The sequence below is a fragment of the Thunnus thynnus genome, chromosome 18 (genome assembly GCF_963924715.1).
Source record: "Thunnus thynnus chromosome 18, fThuThy2.1, whole genome shotgun sequence".
NCBI classification, from domain to species: Eukaryota; Metazoa; Chordata; class Actinopteri; order Scombriformes; family Scombridae; genus Thunnus; species Thunnus thynnus.
Window position 1 is genome coordinate 9,996,744 of NC_089534.1, and position 25,772 is coordinate 10,022,515.

The 25,772-nt window shown below is 40.5% G+C and overlaps 1 long non-coding RNA gene across 1 annotated transcript; it reads right to left on the reverse strand.

Moving 5' to 3' along the window:
- Nucleotides 1–6,948: 6,948 nt before the first annotated feature.
- Nucleotides 6,949–14,767, reverse strand: LOC137169495 (uncharacterized). Its single transcript, XR_010924471.1, has 2 exons — nt 14,390–14,767; nt 6,949–9,076 (listed from the first exon to the last, which is right to left on the reverse strand). It is a non-coding gene; the product is annotated as an uncharacterized lncRNA (long non-coding RNA).
- Between the last annotated feature and the right edge of the window lie 11,005 nt (nt 14,768–25,772).

Here is a 25,772-nt window from a genome sequence, read left to right on the forward strand (position 1 = left end):
TGTCCATACATAGTATATAAGACTGTATACCGTATATGCAGCAACTTATAGAGTACGCCACATGAAGGTACTTCTTCTATCGTTCCCTCTCATACCAGTGAGAATCTATTTGAATAATGAGGAGAAGCACCTGTCAGCCTTGCTTATCTTGACACAGGGACTGTAGTCCAAACACCTACATACATCTGAAGGGGAAAAGAGAGAGAGAGAGAGAAAGAGAGAGAGGGACAAAGAGACAGAGAGCACACTCACTGCACTGCAGGGTACCTGCATGTTTTTTTAACCACATACCTCGGAGCTTGAATAGACAATCGCCAGAGAGGTGCCAGTGCTGTAATACCACATCAATCACCGTCCTCGCCATGAAAAACTGCTTCTCTAAGATTAGATCTATCACTCTCAAGAGCACATGTTTAAAATATGCCATTTGAAGAACATATAACACGGAATATGTACTCTTTGGTGAATGCTTTTATTCAAAAGCACTTCACTGCGACCTGTTTATTTTAAGTATGTCTTTTAGTAGCTTAATATTTGTAGCACGATGATCCCAGTGTACACTAAACTGAATTGCAAGTGTCATCCCACAGTCCAATTAGTGGTCTCTTTGGGTTTCTCTCAGTGTGTTCCTTCCCTCTGTCACATCCGTTGTGTGAGTCTATCATCTAACATCCCCATGTGTGAAAGCGCATACAACCCCATTAACCTCAAACCAAATCCCACCAGAACTTTTTGTGCCGTGTTTCATCTAATAAACTATACATAGAGTTAAATGAAAAATGAATCAGATATACCTTGAAGAAGGCTTCACATACATATATATACTGTCACGCTATAAGCCCAAAGTATCATGGAAACAGTATTCGCTTTGGTACAAAAGTGGAACTGATCCTTAACTTAAGAGTTCACTCCTGCTTGCAAGCTGACAGGAAATCATTGTGTTCAGCTTATGACACTTGAGTCAGACCTACAGTATGGACCACTGATATTTCATCATCTTCACCACAGAGTTCAGTAGAATTGATAAAATGTAAGATGGATCAGGGTCTCCCGGTGACTCAGTGGGTTACAGCATAGACCATATACTGCAATGATCTTAGCTTGTGCAATGATATTCGCTATCTTGACTCCTTTCCACAAACCTGTTACGTGTTTCCTGAGCCTCCACAGTAATATCCCTGGTATGCCACAAAAACAAACTTCCAAAAAAGAAGTTTTTTGCAGAACAACAAGATAAAATAAGGTCAGAAATAAGTCTCATTGTTGAAATGCAAGGCTTTAGTTGCAGTATGTATTCCCTTTTAAAATGACAATAACTAATGGTGCACAGCCTCCATTACAAACATGATATTATTATGATATAGTAGGATTTTATGTATGCAGTTTGCACATTTGAGCATATTAATTTGAGAGAAAGGGCTGCACTTGAACAAACGTGCCTGTCTTGCTCATCCCAAAGGCCAACTGTTCGTTTAGTCATGTCAAGGTGAATGCAACAGAAAATAAAAACCTCAATATCAAAGTGAAATATTGCTTTTAGCATAGCATCTGACGCCACAGAGCCAGACTGGTAAGGGTCTTGGCAAGACACTCTAGCCACCTGGTCGCCCAGACACCCTGACACCTGGCAGGGCCGACTGTGTGATACCTAAGTGTTTCAGACTCTGGACAGATGGTTGCGTGAAGTGAGATCACACAAGCAGACAAACGCATACTCGCAGATACTTACAGTTTGGCATACAGTTGCTTCACACAAATAATTCATGTGAGCCAGATGCATTGCAGATCTGCCATCTACAGTCTCAAACACATGCATACAAAAAGATACTGCTCAGGTCCTTTACGTGCATTGTATTCATGGGAAGATGAAAAGCTTTTACACTTGATATCAAACATTATTTTTTATATTAGCCTTTACATCACCTTGAAAGACCCTAGATACGAATTTAATGGTTTTAATAATGTATGAGTAATGAAAATATATCTTGCCAAAACCATAAAAGTTTTATGAGAGAAAGATTTCTCATATTTACTAACTCCCTATTTATGTCATTGTCGACAAAATGTACTGAGCCACCTAAACGACTATACTGTATATACTGTCAATGATATATGTCAATGCTGGGCAGAGGTTCAAGCCCCAGAGAAGGTTTTAGCACACCAAGATATGACTTTCACTCATCTGCCTTCTTGAAAACAGACTTGCAGAGAGAAAAATGGTATGTCTTGGTTACTCAAACTTTTGCATGTGGGAACAGAGACAAAGGCCAGGCGCCAGATTTTGAATAAGGAGAATGACAAAGAGAGAAAAGGAAAGAGAAAAACAGACAGAAAAATACAATGAAGCCCTCTGCCCCTCCAAACTACTTCAGAGGCAGAGTGGGTGAAACAAAAGCAGGCACAGAGTGACAAACAAAGTGATGAAAGCCTCAAAATTTCGAAAAAGATGACACATTTCTTTCATTTGCAGAGAGAACGCCTGCTTATCAAAGCAACGTACAATATAATGCTGGAGTGCGAGCCATTTTTTCTTTTGTTCTCCCAGCAATTGTACTGGAAATCATATGGAACATAAATCATGTGGACATTTCTTTATTTTTCACCATGCACGCACCACTGCCATATGCTTTCAATTTGTTTTTCAAGGGGCCCTTGGAAAAGAGCTTTGATGCCATTCAAGAGAAAGAAAAAAAAAAGAGAGAAAAGGCACATTTCATTGAAGTTGCCCCCCTTTGGAAAATAAAGCCAGTGTGTATTAGAGAAGAGGGGACGCCGTCTTATATCAAAGCCCCGGAATGACTCTCAGCTTTAGTGGAGGTGTAGTGCATCAGAGAGGGAGAAATCCTACCACTCCCAGTCTTAAATTAAGGTGTAGCCACCAGTAAGACCAGAACCACCCTCTCTCTGTCTCACCGAGATCAGTTCATTCATATTCCCTACCTTCCATCTCCAAGGCAATCACTCATGTCTCAGTCGTAATGGAAGGTACAGCAGTCACTTCGACCTAGTGAGAGGGAGCTCCTATTATTCCCTCATTGCGTTGACGGATGATTCCTGGATGCGATAGCAAGAGAGGGAGAGAGAGATGTAATGTAGAGAGAGATAAAGAGATAGAATATAAGGGAGAAGGGTAATGTTCGGGCCGCTAATGTTTGCTTTCAGATTTGAAATAAAGCTGCTGTGGGGAGATAGAAGACAGATCAATCAATGCACACAGAACAGGGTTAGCATTCTGGGTCTAAGCAGGTGATTTGTCTGTGGGCTGAAATGGAATTGGACATTCATACAGGAATGGTTATGAATATGGAACCAGGCGGTGACTTTGAAAATGGAACAGTTCAGGATGAAGCGCTTCAGTAAGCCAAGACTGCAGTGGGAACAAGTGATGTAGTCTGCGAGGCAGCCATTTTTCATAGTCATGTATAAATTCCCCGACGAGGGCTTGGGTTCACCTCCTTTGGTATTTTATGTGCTGTGATCTTTCTTCTTCCTCTGTAACAATTGCTGACTTCACAGCATTTAAATGAAGAGGACATGAAGAAAGAAAGGAGCAAGAAAAGTGTAATTCATCCCATGTCCTGCAAGAAAGTGTGTTCATGTGTTTGGCAATTTACAGGATAGGTTCAAATTGTTCAAGTCTGTCTTGAATATACAGTTTGACATGATATATTTGGGAAATACACTCAGGTTTCTTGCTAATACTTACATAAGAAGATCAATACTGTTCTCATGTAAGCATGCTAAGCCTGAAGCTAGAGCCCACAGGCAATAAGCTTAGCCCAGCATACAGACTGGAAGCAGGAAGCTAAGCAAAAAAAAAAATCTGCCTAGCAGCTCCTCTAAAGTTTACTTATTAACAAGTTGCATCTCATTGATTTAATCTGTACAAAAACCAAAAACAGGTTGTAATTTTATAAGGAGGTACCTTTGGACAGAGGCTAGCTGTTTCCGGCTGCTTCCAGTCTTCCTCTTAAGTTCACTTCCTGTTTGGTTTTTGCAGAGATTAAACAAAGTGTAAAAGCAGGATGACAGGGTGCTCTTTGGAGGTGCTTGTAGGTTGTTTTTTTCCCTTTGGAAAGAGCCATTTTCACCTGTTTTTAGTGTGTATGATAAGCTAAGATAACTATTTCCTGGCTCCGGCTTCATATTGAACAAACAGATTCTAAACACAGGTACAAACTACGGGCAGGAATGGCTGGACCACATGTGGCAAAGGAGAGTGGGAGAGTGGAAGGTAAATGTTCTCTGGAATTTAATGAGGGAATGAAGGACAGGTGTGCAGGGAGGTCAGGATCCAAACACTGGCAAAGGGCAGGAAAGTCTGAGGGACTCTGGTGGACAGGAGGGGAATGGCAGGGTCTTGAAAGTTCCATAATAAAGGGCCTAGTGGAATAAGGATGTGCAGCGGGCCCAGTATTTGTATTTATATCTGTATTTGTATTTGTTGAGGCTGCAAAATTATTTGTGTTTGTATTTGTATTCGCATAAAAATGGAAAGCTTAAAAATCCTGTTTTTGTTTTTGTTTTTATTACGCTTTTAATTTAAGCAAAATTAAAGTGTTACAATAAGTGTTGATGAATAAACTACCTTATGAAGGAGGTCCCCACACCAGGTCTTGAACTGGAGTCTCCCAGACTCCACTTCAAGACCTGGTGTCTGGGCGACTGTGCTGACTACTGAGCTAAAACTTTACTCATCACCTCGTTGCAGAGAGACCTTTACCTATTTATACACCCATAACACAGAGACAGCACATTGTGTAACGTGTAGGGAAGAACTTCAAAGACGATTATTGCTTTGCACTTTTCATTTAATGCTTATCTTTTACAACCTAACTTTGTTATGGAGAGTCCCCTGGGAGCACTTCGTGTGTGTCAGTAGCTCAGCTTTATTTCTGGGGAACACCCCCAACTCTGGGAGTGAGGTCCAAATTAGGAAATGTGCATCATGTAGCAGGTGGATGTGATTGACATGTTTTTTTTTTCTTCTCAAAAACAAATAATTATAAAAATATTTGTGTGAAACAAATATTTGTAAAAAAAAACACACACTATTTGTGCTTTGCCGACTAACATATTTGTCTTCGGGCACATCCCTAGGAAGTGAGAGAGTCTGAAGCTGAGGGGGAGATGGAGCAGGTGTGACCATGAGAAGTGTATTAAATTGTGCAAGGATGTGTTTTATTTCTTCTGAATTCAGTGTTTTATTTCTACAGTAAGAGGATGATGGGTTATTTCTTTCAAAAGTTACATAATCTCATTTTAATGGTTTTTGGAATCATGGAGGTTTAAAACCTACTTACTCCAAGAATTATTGTTACAACCCAAACATTTCTCAACACAGACAAGACTCTGTGAATTCCATTTGTCACTACAACCTTTCAATTTCCCATCTATGCAGTTACACCGATATACAGTGATGTGATTGTCAGTGAGCACATGTGCGCAAGCGTGGCCACATGTGCAAAAAAAATGCATATATGTAAATAACACCAAAGTTTGTAGTCATTAGTAAATGTCAAAAGCACAAGCACGTTTCAGTATAGAACTGAGGTGCAGTGTCGTGCAACCAGTTTGTTGTTGAATCACGCCTATCCAGCCCTAAATCAAGCTGTGCCCTATGAATCAGCTCTGCCCTTGTGATTCATAGCAGCTGATTTGGATCTGAAAAGTCCTTCCCTCCCACTTATGCTATCTGATTGGCTTCCTGATGAAGCTTCCTCCCATCTCCTTCCATTTGTCTAATGAAGAGACTATTGATTACTCATGCAGACAGATGGACGGACAGATGGACACAGAAATAGTGACAAAGAGAGGAATAAACATACAAACAAATACAGAAGGGCTGCAGGGCGAGGGCACAAACAGACGGACCAACAACAGATAGTCAGTATGAGCCAATGTGTGTGAGAGATCACACCAAGATGGAACAATCAAAGAGTAATCATTTTTACATATTTGAATCAAAATATGGGGCCATTAACAGATGCACATTTTGCGTTTGAGATGCATCCTTTGGTTAAACAGTAGATTAAATAATTTCTAATTCTTTCTCATCATATTGGACTGAATCCACACCTTTTATCTCCCTACTTATTTAATTGCTAATTAAGTGAACACCTAATTACTGAGTATGCCTGCACTTCCATCATCAAAACTCATTTCTGTTGTATGTTGCGGTACAATGAACACGTTTACCCAGCATGGTGTGTATATGATCACCAAGATGAATTAATAAGGTCAATGGACTTAAGAATTACCTTTAACCTCTTAAAGTTATAATCCTTAAGATTTTTTGATTAACTTAAAAGCTGTTTTTGATACTATTTTGGCCAGCTAATAATTGCCATTCACTGTATTATATACTGTCATTACCTCTCAATGTTGAAGTTTTCATTGTTTGTGGTGGAGTTCACCATTCCTACACCGGATTCAATGCACAAGGGATTGACAGGAAACCATGCATGCATGTAATTCAATATTAATGTAATATTAATTGGCAAATGCCATTACTACAAGTAACCAGGACGGAAATCTTGAGGATAACAACTTTTAAGTCCACTGTTCCACCAGTTGGTGAGTCAGTACAAACTCAAGCTGCAGTCAAACATTGTTCAAACTCACAGAACTTCATTTTAAATTCTAGTGGTGATCCCAAAGTTTCAAAGATACCAGATATGTCAGGCCGAATTTTGGGGGGAAATGTGTATAAAATGATGCAGGAGACATCTAGAATATTTTCCATTTGATGGAAAAATCACGGAGCCTTTGGGTTTGAAGAGACACTTGCTGTGAAGATAGCCTCAATGAAGGGTTGGAAGAACCTGTTACAGAATATATATGTTATACTGTAACAGTGTGGAGTAAGATGGGTTTTTTCCAATCTTGAAGTTACTTAAATTGGAATAATGGGGAAACATGTATGTTTAGGGTAATTCTGGCCCAAGACATGATTTGGCTGTTTTATTTTATTTTTATTGCTAAGAATTAATCAGACATTTTGACAGACAGACATGAAGGAAGAACACAAATACATACACAATAGACAATAAAACAAAATAACCTCCCCAAGATTGGGTATCTAACATAACAATACAATTAAACTGTTGAAAACAAAAGACAAAAACGCTGAATACGTTTTCATTACATTCATCTGATGTTGTCTGATGCTGCCCTCTGAGTTACTTCTATCAGATGAATATCCTCCCCCACTTCCTTGCTCTCCTTCCTCTGTAGTCAAACCCCTCTAAGACAGGGCTCTAAGAAAGCTGATCTCCTTTGATTCTCTTGGACTAGGAGGAGACAGACTGAGAGAGAGAGAGAGAGAGAGAGAGAGAGAGAGAGAGAGAGAGAGAGGGAGACAGACAGAGAGCGAGAGAGAGACAGAAAGGGAAACCGAGGATTCACTCAACAACAGCACCGGTCCTCTCATCCTGCCGCCGGAGCACACTTGTTTCCCTCAGAACTTCTGTATTCTTCCCAGGGCTAGAGAGATGCGGTGAACGCGGGGGGAAAACAGGAGGGAGAAAAGTGTAAAGAGAGGCAAGAACAGGCTCTGCATACAGACAAAGATTTAGTCGAGAAAGAGAAGGGAGAACAGGGAGGAAGAGAGAGGGTAGAAAAGTCACGGATTAGACACAAAAAGAGATTTGAACAGCCTCTATTGAGTCTATGCCATACTGTCTAAGTAGTAGTTGAATGTGTTTCTTTTAATAGAATTAAATAGACCTTTGGGTTCTGAGTCATATGTGCTGTAGAAGTTTAATATATAGCAGGAAAGTGGTTCCAATTACCCAACTGTTATTAATTATAATTACAAGCCAGTGACCACTCCTACTATATATAATGTACTTAAGCACCTTTTGTTTTTGGCTGCACATGGAGAGAGAGAGAGTAAGTGGGGGGGGGGGGGCTAGTAGGAGAGTTTTGCTTCTTAGCCGCAGCTTCTAATTGATTTGGTTGCTTAATCCCTCTTGGATTGAGTTAGGAGAGAGTGCAGTGTGATTGAGGCGTTTGAATTCCCTCGGTGAGACGCAGCAGCGGCATGGAGGTCATTTAAACTGAATGTGGATCAGTCACCACTCATGTTTACTCTGAGGATTTGGTTCCGGCTGATGACCAGGACTCAGTCTGTTAGGACAGATCATCAGCGAGGCCATCGACTGTCTGCTTGTGTGTGCACACGTTGCCCGTCTGACTGTGCCACGTCACTCATCGGGGAGTTTGCAACATGTGCTCGAGTACGAAGTAGAGTGAGTAAGAGTGGGGCAGGGGACCATTTCAATATGCCATTCCAAGCCGTCGTTGCTAAAAACATCTATCAAATGTCCATTTTTACACCCATGTTCCTCCTTGCCACATGTTATTCCCCTAACCCCTCCTTTTCCACACGGCTTTAGAGGAATGGAGCAGCTAACTTTGCTGGCAGCGCAAGTGAATATCCATGCCAGAAGTGACTATGGGTCTCTTGACATTATGAGGTTAAGCACAAAAGAAACACATATTGAGGCTTAGCTCTGGACTAATATTGGAATGTGACCATGAAAGACATTTCTAATCTGCTCAGCCAAAATCACATTAACTCCCCTAATGTATTTTCTCCACACTAACAGAGCCGGGTCTGGGAACATTTTTAATGGGAAACTTTCCTCTTTACACTGCGGCTAGTGAAGGAGAGGGGAGAAAAGTACAAGGAAATGCTTCTTCTGTAACTAATCTAGGCTGATTTTGGAAGCGGGGTGAATTTTTTTTTTTTTTTTTTTTTTACACTTGAGCATCCATAGATGGCTGGAAACAAAGCTCTGCAGATTTCTCCCCCTAATAAACACAGCGCAGATCTATCAGAGTCACTTTCCGCAGTGTGTCAGGGCAAAGAAAAACCACCAGTCCATTCCAAACATGAAACAGCTCTCCAGGCAGGAATATAAGAAATGGCACCCTCCTGAAATGTGAAGCCAAGCAGGACGGCACTAGAAGACAGATGATTGGCTGTCAGGATCTCTCTAAGACTCGCTGATCATCACACGGAGCACGCAGACTCTCTCTCGGGTCCCCTGGGGGATTGTGAGAGCTCGGTCTACAAAGCAAGGGAAGGAGAGAGGAGCGAGAGTGAAGAGGAGGTCATTAGGAGGCACTTTATTGAGGAGTGGGGTATGAAAATGAGGGCAGCGCATATGAGCAACTATGAACTCACTCTCCAAGGTTATTCATAGAATTCGTAATTACAATGGGCGCACTTTCTACCCATATGCCACATTTCCATAAGTGTTGATTATTAGCTGTGACAAAGGTTTGATCAACATGCCCTTTTCTGTGACTAAAACATGTGTTTAGGCTGCCATGGCCACAGAATAGAGTACAGTGATGAGATATTTTCAGTACCGCAAACCCACACTTACTGATGAGGAAGTGAAAGCCAACAACAGGCTACAAACGCTTTTACAAAACTGTCCTACCATGAAAAACAAGAGCATTATTCATTACAGCAAATATCCAAAAACGACATGAGTTATGTTCAAGTGACAAACACCTCCAGCTGCTGGACTTTCGATTCTTGTTTGCTGGGAGTAAAGGAGGAAACTGTGTGACATTATAGAGCAACAAAATCTGCAGACAGAGGAGGTTGCGGGGTGTGTTGCTGCGTGAAAAAAAATGTTGGATTTTAACATGAAAAACAGCTGTTTCCTGTTTCCTACCAACATTCAGTGTTGGTTTCTTTTAGCCATGACCATGCACACTCCCTAACAGTAATCAAGTTGTTATTATTGTAACCATGATGATAAAAGTCCCCTAACCTTAACAAAGTAGTATTTTTAACCCAAACCCGTCTTTCCCAAGCACTAACCAAATTGTTTTTTGTGCCTAAAGCAAACCAAACCTTAACATTTAAGTTGTTGGATCATAAAATGTTTTATTTTTGACAGTGATTTCGTCTTGCTGATAGATATCTTATATGTGTTGTTCTACACAGCATGGACCAACGACATAAATTATTGTTTAATTTCGAGGGCTTGTTGGCTTTTACTGTAGTGACACAAATAAAATCTGATTGATGTTTTTGTTGCAGTATCTTAAAGCAGCATTCAGCAGGATTTCTATGTGAAAACAACTGTCTTTATCAATCTGAATCACTTTTTGCACCCTAATTTTGAGCCTTAGATAATGTTCATGTTAACTTAGAAGTTGGGGGCATAGTTGGGATTAGTGTCTGTAAATCCTACCAAAGGAGGCAAGATCATGAATGTTTTAAGAGAAGTGGACATCAAGATGGAGCCACTTTCTTTCTAATTAAGTTGCTCACAGAGCAAATATGCAGAAAAGGGCTCATCACTCATGCACAGTGAGGTCCTTGACTGAGCTGAGATGACCGACTCTCCACCAACATGAATGACACAAATTGAGAACACTGACAGGGTTTTTTTTTTAACCTTCTTGGATGCAATCTTGAGGTGAGAGCAGTGTCATCCTGAACAGGTCACCAGTCTATTACAGGGCTAATACACATTAACAGACAAACACATTCACACATACAGTAAGTCCATCCAAAGTCCTTACAATGTCCGAAGAAAGCAAACAAACATTTCGAAAAAAGCCCGGTTCAAGTTTGAATCCAGGATCTTATTGCTTTATTCTTTCTCACCATGCCACTGTTGATTAGTAAGCACTATGGATTACACACGGGAGCACTGTTTGACTAATCAATCGACTGATTGATTGCTTCTGATGAGCATGTCTTCAGTTGTGAAAAACAATCTTAACAACAACAAGGCAGGCTCTGTGGAAGTGGACCCACTCCCTATGTGGATATAAAGGGCTCATTCTAAGGTAATGAAATCTCAACAATTCTCATTTTAATGGGATTATACGCTAATTAAAACATACTTATGAATATTATATTCCATTTCTGCCAAGTCTGTTCTGCTAGATGCCACCAAATGTTACACACTGGACTTTTAAATGAAAAGAACACATGCACTGGGCTACACTGGGGGAATGCATTCACCAAACATACTGATGTGGAAAATTGGGTTGGTAAGAGATTTGTAGTGTTGATTTAAATTCACACAAATCGCCAAAATCTAATTCTGGTCACTTCTCCACCATGGAAAGTGCTAAATTGAAATGCAGAATCTCACTAAAAACAGAAGAGGCGTGAGAAAGCTGGATTTTTTCGGATAATTTATTATAAAATCATCTAAGATGACTAACTGAAGTTTGGTGTTTGCAAGTTACTTACATCATGTTGCATGATGCCAGATATTCAATTTCAATCATTTTGTAAAGTTGTTGCTAAGTGCAGTTTTAATTAATATGCCAGTCTCCACTTTGGCAATGAAAACTTTCAGACAAAGTAATGCGGACAGGGTGCAGCCCTGGATTCTTGTTTTAACACTAGTGGTAAGGGTAGTGATAACAGAGGTAGATATTGTATCTCTGATAATAGCTGTTGGAGTAGCAACAGTGGGCCTCCAGATAGTCTGCATGAGCTATTCCAAAATAGAACAAAAGCAGATAAGACTCTAATCTCTGTAATGGCAGAAATTTCTGTCCCCATGGAAACGGATGAGGGTCAGTAAGCCATGATTGTCCTGGTGTGATCCCAAACAACAAAATGGCTGAGAGGCAGGAATTATGGCTCTCCTCAGAGAACTCACATGTTTCCCCCCCCCTCACCCCCAGCAGTAGAGGAATTTGAAACTATCTCCCAATTTCACCAGGAGTGTTTGTCTGTCTTTCAGTGCAGCTAATCCATGCCGTCACATCTATATTACACATACTCATTTTTCATTGTAGGAGACAAGACAAATCAAAGTACACACAATGGGATAGACTGCGCCAAAAATCATTGTCCCATACTTGACGGACGGGTGATTTTGCCTTTTCTCCGTGTACACAGAGGCATGCTTCAGCTAATTGCAAATAACCTTGAGTGATAAATTGGACCGCAAATGTATATTGCCAGAAAAAAGTAATGAAACCGCTCGGGATGCCAACAGCTGTGATGCAATTTAAACATTGTGGAAATTAAAAAGCGCAGATATAAAAGCTTTTAGAATCATGCAGAGGTAATGTGGAAATGCAGCGAGTCAGAGGGGAATGTTGTATCCATAAAGAATTCAAAGATCCAATTATGTCTTTCAGACTACCTCCACACCTCAATCACTCAGAGAAGAGAAAGAAAGAAAGAGTAACTGGGAAAGATGGAAAGAAACAGAAAGATGAAGTTACAAGGAGAGTGTGTGAAAGAGAAATGAAGAGAGATAGAGAATGAAAGAACATTTTTTTGGTGAGTGCATATTATTCTTTGACCTGGAATTAATCAACAAGCGACGCCATTAATCGTGATGGACTGTAGTGCATTGTACTGTTTCCATTGTTAGCTCAGGCCCACCACCACCTTAATTACTGCCTGTTTAATTCAGCAGTGCCCACTTCATCAGTCGCGAGCTTTATTATTCACAAGAACATTTGATTTAACACAGCGTTCAATTTTAATAGGGTAAACATTGAAAGTCACAATTACAAACATGCTGCCATTGTGAGTCCTCTTTCGTTAAATTTGTTTTAGCTTGCAGGGGTAAATTTCATTTTGCCACTCAAAGGACACTGTAGCTACATACACAAATTAAGCCCAGAATACACTCTCTATAAATTACCTTGACACTGTTTATGCATGCTCAAATGGATTTCGACAAATATGGTGTACATTGTGCTCACAGAGTGAGAGGTGAAGACCACAGCGGGCCAGGAGCAGACAATGTGCTGTCCATTACACACACTAATGTTTCAAATGGTATCTAATCTGCACTGTGAATGCAGACGACAGTGGATGTAGTTATGGACAACAAAACTGTTTTGGTATCATTATTCAAGCAGCATGACATTAGAAACAAGCACTGAACTAAAGAATTGCAAAGTGGGAGAAGCTGGTGGTCCTGGAGTACTTTTCCTCTACCTTAATTTACCCTTTGAAAATTGGCAACACTTGATTTTATGTGATAAATTGCATTGGCACTATTTAAAGGAAAAATAGAGACAATTTTCAAATGGTACACTTCCAATCTATTATTTCCAATTAATCGCTAGCATAACCTGGAAAGTCCTCTAGTCAGTACACAGCAGGTCATGTAAACATGCAAAAAATTTTCCACAGGTAAGCATACAATTCAACAATTATGAGGATGAATAAATATTTCTTTGGATTTAAATGGAGCAGTTCTTTTAGGGATTTTCCTATTTTTCCTAATTGGCACCAAATGACACAGTCCTTTCCTGGAAAGTCCTTGAACATGTGAAATAAAACTGAGTATTAGTGAACATTTTCTTTCAATGATATCATGAATAGCCCTCAAAATAGAAATACTGGAGCCCATAGATCTGAAGCTATATGCTATATGTATGCATTTACTGATGCCATATGTTTCTGTAATGGCCATCGTCATTGGTTCTAAATACTACAATAACCATAAACCTTAGCATCTGTGTAGTTGATGTGAAGAAGACTGCCTGAATCAGAGCAATAGCAAACATGGAACACTTTTTGTAGAGGTTGGGGACAAACCACTGCACCATAGTTGCCGAATTCGTCCAAAATTGACCCACAATCTGAAAAAGGGAACTGACTCAGGCAGTCAAATGTATTTTCAAGTTCTCAAAGCGTAATCTTTAGCTTCTACCTGATACTTAAAAATAGACTTGGTTTAGCTTGGTGATCAGATGCTTCTTATCAAAGTCCTTGCAAGTCATAATAGACTTTTTTCTTTTATGTTTTATGTACACAGGCTTGTACCTTTGACTTTTTTAAATTAAAGAACCAGATATTTGCTAATATTTGCACAGTTGCTCATCTTTTGTACCAATGACTCAACTGCCCATCCAGGCCTTAGATGTGCTCAAACTGCCAGTCATCTAACATCATCTATGAACATGACATTTCCTTCCAGAGCCCTGATATTGATAAATGCACATCTTCAATTATTGGATTAATTATTGTATCCTAAACACATTTCTGGGAGTATTTGAATGTTTTGCTCACTTGTGCCATTGTGCATCCCCAAATGAGTGAAACCACGGGTTCATGCTGGGTAAAATATCTGACTAAAAATGACTGCAGATGGATGCAACATGGCACCCAGTAAAAGAAAAGAACAGTTGAGCCACAAAGGAGACATGAGTAATCAAAGTGGAGAACTGTCACTTTAGCTCCTGCCGCCTTTTGCATTGATTGGATAGAGACATAATTAAAAGCGACAGCTGCGCAATCAATAACAATCCTCTCACTCACCCATGGGCAGCACTGCAGACCACCCTCTCAGCACCATCTCGCTCTGTCTTTCACTCTCTCACACACACACACACACACACGCCTATGCAAAACACACATACACACCTCTTGGTAGTGGACTGAGGAGTAGTGATTCGGAGTGTGACCAAACGTGTCACGCAGCAGCAGCTGACGTTATGTAAGAGAGTCATCCCCGCCTGGCTTGCACTCTTTCTCTCTCTCTCTCCCTCTTCCTCACTCTCTCTCACTCATTGGCTCTCACCTCGGAAGGGTGGGAGTGTGGACTCAGCGAAAACAGCCAGAAAACACCCATGAACAGCTCATGTTGGATCTAAAAGCCTCCCACGTGCTCTCATCTCCACATGCTTACATATGTCATTGAGGCTCATATCATCACTTTGGCCCGTTGGTTGAATCATTGCGTGAAAACTGCAGGGGAGGAGGATGAGGGAAGAGGAGGAGGATGCCAATTAGAGTGTACAACAGACGTGTCATACATATTTCATAATGATGAAATTGTAAGACTGCCAAGTTGTAGTTCTTATTCTTTTGCCAGGATAATTCCTGTTTTTAGATTGTTTTGACATTTAAAACAAGGAAGGATTTTTGGCAAAGTGCTTTAAAATCCATCTGAGACTGGAATGCTTTTGCTCAAAAATGCGAACCATAATACAATATTAACATTAAATAATCAGTAATATTGGATGAATGGGAGTGTGAAAGGCATTTTCAGTGTCAGAATAGCTCTTGCTCACAATCTAAAAACAAGTTGTATATGTTTAAGTGAATGCCTACATTCACACTGCAGCAACAGTGGGTGGATAATGTACAAAGAACAAAAAGATGCTTTCCAATGGGGACTCATTAGATGACTATACTCCTAAAAATGAATACAGAGATTTAAAACTATTCTTTAAAAAGAGGTTAAAAAAAGTTCAACATCTTCGGGAAAGGCACTTATTCATTTCTGAGTTTGATGAGATGACACCACTGTGATGTGACACCACTCACGTTTGTTCATTCAGTACTAAGCTAAAGCCAGGAGATGGTTAGCTTAGCTTAGCACAGGACTAAAAGCAAGTAGAAACAGCTAGCCCGGCTCTGGAAGTCACTGCACCTGGGCAAGAAATAGTCCAGCACATAAAGCCAAGTTAAACCACAACTTGTTGTTTTTACACTTTGTTTTTTGTACAGATTACCAGAAGTGATATAACATGTTAATTAGAGGTTAGCTTGGTCCAAAATTAGTCTTTGCGCTAAGCTAAGCTAAGCTGAGCTAACTGACTACTGGTGGGAGCTTCATATTTGAGACAAATGAGCAACATGTGTAGTATCAACTCATCTAAATCCTGACAAGAAAGTGAAAGTATGTATTTACCAAAATGTTGAACTATTCTGCTCACTGAAAAGTCCAGGTTTGAGGGTTTTCAGATATGAGTGAGGACTATTTAGAGTGTCACTGAATTTAAAAATACCTGTATAGATTTATCCAAATCCATTACCAGAGTCTGTGATCCTTTAGCCCGGGCTGGCCACCCTGTTAACATACTAGACAGTCAGAATTGGGATCAGTACTCTCATGGTGTGCCCTGTGCTTACGTACACAGGCTTATTGCATTACTACCATCTCGGCATGCAAAGTGGGACAGAATATTTAGTTAGGGATCATCTGCCTACAACTCCACTATATATTGAATATCCAAACACTAGGGAGAGGGGTGGATAGGGAAGGCGTAGGGATTGTAACAGTTGGAATAACTTTACAACATCTCAATGAAATAATACATTTACATGGGATAACCTGAACTTCTGTAGATTTCCCTTGGTGCCCCTTGCCATGTGATGTTCCTGTCAGGAAATAAGATCAGATTTTTTCCTGCAAATATGTATTAGCTGTTTTCCCTTTTTTTTTTGTAGTTGTGGTAGTTTTTTGTACACATCAAGTTAGAGAGAGATGTTATATATGACCTATAATTACAAGAGCAAGTGACATCAGTGTGTGTGTTTGTGGAGTTTACTGTACATCTGGGGTACCCCCTGGGGTAGACAGCGGCTCTATAAGCTCCTTTAGCAGGAGATAACGCTGTGAGTAGATTAGTTGGGGGTTTGAGGCCGGTTACACCCTCTGTCCTGTCTGTGTGCCCGACGGTCACTCACACTGTGGATCAAAACCACTAAATCCCTGCTAGATCCAGGCTACACTGTCAAAGAGTGACACTCAGACCTCCATCCCCCAGAAAACACACACATGATAAAATATATAGGAATATGTATACATACTGTACACACACAAATTAATTCATGCACCCAACAACAACAACAACAAATTCTGTGACAGACAAAAATATTCCTTTCAAACAGTATGATTTAAGGATACCACATATTTGACAAACTGCTTTCCTCAGCACTTAAAAATAATTAGTTTTGTGAACATGCAGGGATTGTGAGTTTTGCATCAGTGCTTAATGTTTCAACAGCTTTAAAGTTAATAGAATTAAAATTAAAGAGAAGAGACATTAAGACAGGATTTATTTTGCAAATGCTTCTCATTTACTGGACAAGGCTTTACTGTGTGCTAATTGTAGTGCATGTCTTGTAGTAGGTACAATTACTCTATCTCTGATCTGAAGCCTTTACTTTCTGTCCTGGCATCAGTGTGAAAGATGTGCCTTTTGAAAGTACAAGTTGTTTAAACAGTGCTATAACTGTCCTCAGTGAAACCAGTGGTGAAGTTATTGCTCATTCTGAAATAATAACAGTGGGTAACTGGGTGTTTCCAGGATTATTGTACAGTAAAGAGGTTGGTAGGCTATGGGTTGAAATTAGTGCAAGCAAAGAATTGCAAAAATTTGTTATGGCTTAACGACCATAACTAGGCAGGTCTCTCAAAGGTCAATACGCCATATATTAAGTATTTGGATGATGGTGTCTTTTTTACCCTTACCAAAACCAAAAATAGAAGATCAAAAGTGTGGAGAATGCATTACTATCTGCAGAGGTACCCTAACAGAGTGATACTTAGAGGTCAAGGAGAATTTGGTACTACATTATTTTTTGGGCTTCAGTTACGTTAAAAAGCTCCATTCATGATAGCACATTCACTGTGTTGTATTCCCTCTCTGTGTGGAAGCTGGTGTTGTATCACAGTTTAGGGTAGTGTTAGCGGTCCTACTCTTTATTAGATTTGGTGAAGTTTACCCTCCAGCGACTACAGCCAAACTCATTATCTGAAATACAGTTACATTCTCCAGATAGACTGGTTAGTCCTTATCCTAGCGTTAGAAGTAAAACATACTATTTGGAAATACAAACATTAAGCATAAATCCAAACCTGGGGTGCTAAAGTCAACTTGTGATTTCAGCCAGCAAATTCAAGTGCCTTATTTATCTTAAAATCTTGCCCGTCAGTTCCTCCCCATTCTTCCTGATCTTCCTCTTTCTCAATCATGGCCTCCTCCACACCAACCTTCAGTCACAGCATGTTCTAGCAGCATTGCTGACAATGAAGACATAAATAAAGCCATTACTATTGTCATTGTTGGTGAATGTTTTATCTGATATTTTTCATTGTGTTCATCAAGATTATTTATCAATATTATATGTTTTTTTTCAATATTCTTTTTTCCCCCCTGCTGTATATTGTATTATTTGTTTGTTTGTATGTTACTTTGTTGTGTGTTCAACAAGCTGCTTCTAACAAATTGCCCATACAACACAAAAAGTTTTTTGTGTTGTATTGTATTGTGTTTGTAACTGTTGTGCTGAAGGTCTCTGTCAGAGATTGCACTTCTAACAGCCTTAGTAACAAACTGAGATCCGGTGTTGATTAGCTGACGGCATCAACAACATACCACATTCCTGTCTCGACAAAAGGAAGCGTCAGTGACGTTTTTCTCAACTCATATACTGCAGACTCATCATTTTAATACTTACACCATACTTCATCAGCCACCTTCTCGCTTAAAATCTGCCTCTAACACAGTTTACTTAGTTACTTACTACTCATTAAAAGTCACTTTTAGTCACTGATTCTAAACTATATTTTCTGTTACATTTTAACTTTATGAATGAGATACAAAAACTGCATGCATTTCATATAATCCTAAACCACAAACAGTGGCTAAACAAAGGAATGTACTTCATCTGTAAGAGAGAAGAGCAAGCTTGATTGCTTAGAAGAGAAGCAGAGATCTTTCCAAAGCAATTTAGCGATGCGAGACCTAATGAAAGACCGATAGAGCCCAACACTCCCTTGCAACTTGTGTCAAGCACAGCGTCCTTTCCAGTAAATTGGAGCACGGTTTGAGAGCAAGGGGAGAGTCGGTGGGCCGGGCTGGTAGCCTGTCGTGATTGGGTAATGGGCCTAATGTCCCATGCAGTGCTTATCCTGCCTCCCAGATGGATGATGATGAGGTGATGGGGGGAAGAGCCGAGTCTGTATCCCCCGGGGGAAAAGAGAGGGGAAGAAAACACTCTGATACTGACTTCGTCCTGAAGTGAGGACAGAGGGATAGAATAAGATTGAGGGCAGAGACGGAGACAGATGGAAATCTTGTCGGTGTGCGAATGGAGAGGTGCTGACCATTAATTTTTCCATAATTAAATCAAAACTTCATTTCTTATTTGTCCAAATCCTAGATTAGGGAAAAAACTGAGTTTATATTAGGCATGTAATTTAAATCTGACAAAAAAACATCATTGTATTTGACATTCTATTTGTCTTTGTTTTCTGGCTTTGAGGTATTGATTGAACTGTCTCAGACCACAGAAATACTTGAAATGTCCCCATTAACAGTCAAAATTATTCTCCAATCAGGCCAACCATAAATAGACTCCTACTAAGCCCCAGCTGAAAGTAGATTTGTGTGATTGCCTGTGTACACAGCCAAAACATTCAACAAGTACTTGCAGGCTGAGAATCAACATCACTGGAGAATTGTTTTGAAATTTGCTCCAGGGAGCTGCAGTAGGTGCCAAAAACTTGCTCTCTCTCAGGCCTAAGTCCATCCTCCGCTGTCGATTTGTTCCCTCAACCCGAAGCGTCAGAACATTCACACAAATCTACGTGAATGAAAAAGGTGATAGGAGGAAAAAGGAGCAGGGGAAAGAAAAAAAACAAAGATGTGTTGGTGTGCTACTGTAAAAAAAAAAGGGCTTGAATAATTGTCTCGGACAAGTGTGTTAGCGCTTGGAGAATTCTGCACGCGGGGGAGCGAGAGAAAGAAGGCACAGTTGAAAGAAAAGGAGGGAGAGCAAGCACAGGGAGAGACAGACACTTGGGTGAAAGTCAGAGGGAAGATGAAAGGGGTTTTTTCAGCTATCCTTCCATCGACCCCGGGGCTGGATTGATAGCTGTCACCGGCTGAGATAGGTCTCCTCCTCAAGGGCCTCAGTTAAAGGTATGACTACAGACGAGCCAGAGCGTACATGAATATAATCAAAGCAAAGTGGATGAGTCGACCAGTGAGATCAATAGTGTCTAACCTACAGACTTTTTTTTTTATGTCATCATCCACTTCATTTCATAGAATTATAAACATATGTGATTATGCATGAATACAGCCAGGCAAGTGTTCCTAACATTGCACTGAAGATAAAGCTCCACTTTACCGGAGACACTGATGGAAAGCCCAGGTGCTCGGATGCTCGTAATGCTAGTATCTGCGGGCTTGAGTGGAAAGACTGCACTTATATGTGTAGGAGAGTGTGTGTGTGTGTGTGTGTGTGTGTGCAGAAAAAGAACATTAAGCCACAGAATTAACGGTGCATCAATACACCTGGAGGCTGTAAACTGCTACTTTCACAGCTGGGCAGAGGACAGCAGAGAGTCCTTATGTGTCTAATAAAAACAGAGAACACACACACATACCTCCGAAACACATACACACACACAGTCTACTGGTGTCGGCTCTACCATCAGAAGTGTTTTGCCAGGGAAAAAAAAAAAACATTCACATGGTGAGAGTTAATTAGGTTGCTTTATTCACTGAATTGTCTCAGCTTCTTTGCAGTTAATTGCTGATTTTGTTAGATAACTGCATCCACAGCCTTTGATGGAATGAAAGTTCTGAAAGTACCATCTTTCAGCCCACTCTGCCACGGAAATGCTGGGATTAATTGTGAAAAACATACAAGTGTTAAAAATCTATTTTTAAGGGACGTTGCGTTGTTGTTGTAGGCGTTTTCTTAAGGCTGTTGCTTTGCTTCTTTTTCGTGCGATGGGAGTCTGCGGAAGGGCCTCGAGTCAAACTGAAATTTTGACTTTTCAATACAAAAAGGTCAGTCCAGGAAATGCGGCTACACACTTCAGAGTTGATATAATTCTGTAACTCAGCCAAAGATTTCAACTCACTTCTTATCATGTAACTTTCAAGCCTTTTTCACATAAGAGTAAACTTCCCCCCCTCCCCCTTTAAACCCTTTAAAAATATAGTTTTGGCTCATATCTTGGCCCAAGGAAAATCGATCTAAGCCCATAAATTGTGTTGCAGTTTTTCTCAAAAAAAAACATCTTCTTTATTCCTACATCTATTGTACTTGACTACAGAGGCTGCATGAATCTTAACTTTCAATCTTTTATTAAAGCTGCACTAATCAATATTTTTATATTATTCATGGATCAAATCACTATGAGTAATGTGAACGGGGTCAATCAAAAATGACAAACACATAGAGAATTATCACTCGACTCAGCCAAGAAAAAGCTCTTATTAACCCACTGTATGCTACCTGCCCAGCACCAAAACACAGACAGCCAAAGTTAGCATTTAGCTAGTGAACATGGTGGAGCCAGATATTTTCCTAAGGAGTTAGGGTGAGGCGGAGGGGGACCAAAACAAAGCCAAATGCAGATTGAATATTGGACTTACATTCATCAGATGACAAGAAACATGACTCAAAATGAATGCTAATGTTGCTCCATGACCTCCCCCCCGACACACACACACACACACACACACACACAACAAACGATTAATGGGGCTTTAAATTTGTTTGGCTAAACATGTTTCGACTGAAAAAGAGCAGTCAAAATATTAACTTCGTAACCTCAGGCGTAAACAGAGACAGATTGACACAGTAACCAGTTAGCTGTACCGACCTTGTTAGGCGGTGTAGATCAAATATATGTCTGTGTGTTTCAGTTTTTGTGTGCCAGTCAAATAGACAGAGGATGAGTCGAGTTCCCCGCTGTGCTGGAATTTCCCTCGATGACACGCTGACGAGAAGCTGTCTCGTTTTAGACCAGACAGGAAAAGTGAAGCGAGAGCAGCACATGCTGATATCCTCATGTACTCTTATACTGAGTTCTGTTTTATTCAATTTTGATCTATTTTCTCTTTTCTTTTATCCCCTCCCTCGTGTTCTCCCCCATCCCCCCCCCCCACCACACTCCCCTCGGCTCCTCGTCTTTCCTCTCTGTGATGATGATGGTTCATGTCTTTTTCCTGATGTACAAACACTCCTCATGGTTCCCCCCCAAACAATACAGCACTAATGGAAATATTCAATATTGCATGTTGAAGCCCTCTGGGTGCTGTTGATGGGCTGTTGTTGCAGATTGGTATATATGAGAAGTGGTCAGCTGGAGCAGAAGAGGGAGCTTGCTAAGGTGTAAATAAATGAAAACTGAGTTGGAGAAAAGGAGCAAAAATCCGTGAGTGTTTCAACTGAACATATAAAGCCAAATAAAAAATTAATAAGTGAAGCCAGCACGTTGGAAAGAATAGATAAGACAAGGTAGTATCCTGAATAACCAACAAGAGGATAAAACAGTTACTGAGCAATTTCATAGTTATGATAAAACTAAATAACAAATACTGTAGCAAATGCAAGTGATGAGAGCCATTGGCATGTTTCAAATCCACACAAAACACATTACGAGACAGGAATCAGAAGTTGCCCCATCCATGTCAAGTCAAACTGATTTAAAATTCTAAAAAAAAATCACCTAAAAGTGTGATGATCGCAATTTTCCCCCCCCTCATACATATTTTGCAGCCTTTGCACAAACAGTCAGATTCATCAAGTCATATTTAATTCATCACTGTGTAAGTTTCTCAGCGGAAAACTGGTCCTTCGCATGGAAAGCCTTTAGCTCTGCGAATGTGGCCTTGGTTTTGCAGTCCACCTCCAGCAGGTGAAAGCGGCAGCCAGAGGGAATCCTGTTTACTCTCGCTTTATCTCTCTAAAGCTCGCTGCATACGGATGCGACTGGATTATGCAAAGTATCTTTTCACACCCCTTTGAGCGAAGAAAGACGGGAATAGAGATCTTTGGCATGAAAGGACTTTATCTTTGTTTGTGGATCCGGTAAGAAAGCTACTGTCCCTGTGCTGTGTTGTTTTGTAGCCTAACGTTTGAAGTTACACAACCATCTTCATTCCCTGAGAATGTGGATACCACAAGTGCTGCAGTGCAAACCTTGTCCCACGTGTCACATCCTGGATGGAAAAAGTAAATAGGATTCGGGGACCTTTGAACTATTTTGCGCTAACACAATGGCTACTGCCTCGGCCCGTCGTCAGGCTTTAACAGCAGACCTTGGACATGCAGCAAATCTTTTATTTTCCCCTCACACAGTTACTGCTCTTTCGCCAATTCATCCGTCTCTCCTCCCTTTCATCCACCTCTTCCGGCATATCTCACATCTTTCCATTTATCCCCACCCCGCCCTGCTCCCCCCCCGCCCCCCGCCCCCCCCGCCAACAACCTCTGGCCTCATTATAGGAAAGCTTTAGCGTGCACAATGGTGCATGCTCACAAACTGTAGTAAGGGTAAGCATCAAACAGCATTGTAATAGAAAGAGACAAAAGAGGTGGGGAAATGAGAGTGAGTGAATAAGAGAGAAAGAGAGAGAGAGAGGTCTGAGGCGCTGGGGCTGCCTCTGTGCAAGAAGCCCCAGGGACAGACCTATTTCCTCCCATTAAAGACAATTTACTGTGATCCAATATTTGAAACATATTGCAGGAAAAACACATCTACTGTAATACAGCTCAGCTTTTTGGTAAAATGTATTTTGCAGTATTTTAGACCCAAACACAACAAGTTAAAGGTAATATTACTGGGTAGCCGCTACTTGAAGGGGTTATGGGAGGTTGGTTACACATACAGAATGTATTTGGCTTCGAGAGGTAAAATTGCCTGTCCACAAACTGACTGTGAACAATGTGCCCGAGGTACAAAGGTTACTTTCTCCATTTTACAAATCTTCCAGCAGAAACAAGCCGAGGAAATTAAAAAGTCAGTCAATCATGCCAAACATATTTTTTCATTGTTATTGAAATTAACTACAAAAAGACCATGCTAAATTAGCCCAAAAAAAAGAACAATAGTTCAGCCAAACATTTTTTAATCACATTAACTGTATCTTTCAGAATACAAGGAAGGAAGAGAAGATTGGGGAAAAGAGATATAATGAGAACAACTGTAACAATATAATAACACATGTTAGTTTTGCAGGTTTTAGTTAGTAAATTACAATTCATCCTGGGGGAACATATATACATATATATCTGTACAAAATGTAATTGCTGTACATGCAACAGTTGTTGAGACATTCACTCAGAACCAAAAAATGTTAAACTCATGGTAGCACCTGTGGAAAAATCTCCAAAGTCAGAAAGATTCATCACCTGGTTACCATGAATGTCTGCACAAAACTTCATGGCAATAAATCCAGAAGATATATTTCAGTCTAGACCAAAGTGGTGGGCCGACTCACTGACATCACTGCTGCTAGCATGGCTAAAAATGTGCTGTATAATAATAAAATATAACCAGATCATGCTTTAAAAAAATCTGTCACTACACAGACTACTCTCCTACGGGGAATGTAAGCATGAATTATCTGAGAGATGCTGAACTAGGAGAACTGAAATGACCAGTTATCTTGCATCAGCTCATTGTTCCTGCAGAGGCTCAGACTAAGCAGCCAGAGAGACATACATATGGAAAAGGTTTTTCTTTTTAAAGTTGCACACTAAAGCTCTAAGTATTCATTAGGTTGCATTTCAGTCATCCTAAAAAAGGCCCAAGCTTTTCATTTTTTTCCCCCTAGTTTCTTTGATCAGCATCTCATGACAGTTTTTGGGTGTGCTTTTCCTCTCCTTTATAAACAGATAGACTTTACATAACCAGTGGTCCATCACACTGTCTTCCCAGCCATCAAAACAGCCACAGAGGCACAAAAGGCAAGCATCCAGATGAGCAGCCGGCCTGCCAGTCATCCACACAGACATCCAGCCAGACAGGCGGGCAAGCAGGCAGGCTTCCATTATGTTCTGGGCTGTGAGTGCTGATTGCTAGCCGCTGCTGCCTGTGTCAGGATTAGCCATTGTGGCCGGAGCAGAGTGGATGGGCTCAGAGCCTGAGATGATGCTGAAAACCCCCTCTGTAAGCAGCGAGGGGCTGGAGTGTATTCACTGAGGACTGAATAAACATTTATGGTAGATATGCACCATCGTCCATGCTGGCACGTCACCACACAAGCAAGCACTTGAAATCTCACACACGCACACAAATGACAATCAACGCCGCAGGCACACGGATGGACGCAAGCCCGGGAATGCACACACACACACAAGCAAACAAGTGAGAAACTACACAGGAAAATGAACAAGCTGCTTCTCTCTTTTTCTGTCTCTCTCTGTTTGTCTCCTCCCTCATCCCTCCATCCCTACAAAAGTGGCAGGCAGGCAGCAGTGCTGGACTCACGCCCCTTCAGAGTGGTCAGCAGTAACAGGATTAGCTGGGAGAGAGAGCGTGACGACAAGCCAGTTTGCCGCCGCGCACTGTCATTATTGAAATACATTACACACTCAAAATGGAGCTGCTGGAGTCAAACTGCTGTCGACTTAATTACTCCAAGAGCACACTTTAATAATTTCCTCCCCTTCTCACCCGACTTCTTCCACCCACTGGTTTGGAAGATGAACAAAAACATGGCGCCCTTGCTGCCCGCTATTGATTCACTCTTTTATTTTCCCATCTTGCATTTCTTTTTCTGTACATGTAATTTTCATTCCCATGTTTCACCTCAGCCCAGCTGCTAGAATAAAATACATTGCACATTTTTGCAAACTACGGATATGTTGAATCTCAACGTTTTTGACCCCAAAATACGTTTCATATCAACATTTTACATTCTAGATACATGTATATCAGCATTATAGAATTTTAATTGCTTGTGGTGCTTTTGAGGCACTTTTGGCATTTTGAGGGAAAAGAGTGAGTTTCTGATTGTGAAATACATAAATTATATATTTTATTACACATCACGTATTTTGAGCATGTGGAACAATGAGATACGTTTTTGTTCGGAAACCTTCAGCCCCCCCCAGTTCTGGTATATGTGCCTGTTTATGGCCTCTAGCCATAATTTAAAGGGCAGGCCCATTATTTTTTGTTTTTTGAGGTTTGTTGGGACTGGTAGGAGTGCGTTTGGTTATTAGTAATATTCATAATTATCATAGATAATTATTAGTTATG